This window comes from Carlito syrichta, unplaced genomic scaffold, assembly GCF_000164805.1.
Source record: "Carlito syrichta isolate Samal-C Ts95f unplaced genomic scaffold, Tarsius_syrichta-2.0.1 Scaffold313265, whole genome shotgun sequence".
Lineage (NCBI taxonomy): Eukaryota > Metazoa > Chordata > Mammalia > Primates > Tarsiidae > Carlito > Carlito syrichta.
The window spans coordinates 106,979-107,724 of NW_007257361.1; positions in this window are offsets into that span (position 1 = coordinate 106,979).

Here is a 746-nt window from a genome sequence, read left to right on the forward strand (position 1 = left end):
GTGGAGCGAGAGATGGATAGACGCCCGGTGGGACGGGCGTACCATTCCTGTGGGTAGACAACTACATATATGAGGTCTTTCCAGAGGTTAGCGGTCGGGTTAGGGATGTCAAAAGAGAAGAGGGAGAAGTGGCCCCTGCTCCCCGGAGTTCCTATGTAGTGGCAGACAAGGAAGCTTGGCCCCCCCCATTTTGCTCTGCTGATGGATCCGTCAGCATAGTGAGTTCTGCATGACCCATAGGGACAGCCACCGTATTGATCAGGCCACCATTTACAGTAGTCCTGGGTTTGGTCTTCTAGTAAGCATAGAAAGGGGTGATTAGCATCTTGCAAGCTTATTGAGGGCTTTAAGTTGAGGGAAATAGGTTTTGAGTAATTGTTTATGAGGCACGTTTTTGTGTCTAAGTTCTTGACTGTTTCTATCCCACTGACCGTGTAAAGTTTGCAGATGGTGAACCGATAATGGAGGATGGACAGGGTAGGGGGCTTGGTTTGAAAAACGACGGCAAGGAGGAAGGCGATGATCATGTTGGGTCTTATTGATAGTGAGCAGAGGAGGGGATTGAGCAACCCACGCCAAGGAGCAGCACTATGTACAGCAATGTGAAAGTAGGAGGAAAAGAAGGAGTAGAAGGAAAGACAGTACTATTAGTAAGGGAAGAACGAAATTGACAACTATATGGAGGCGGGTAGTTGTTGAGTGCAGGCGGCAACCTTCGCGTCTTGTGATTATGTGGGATTTTCCTG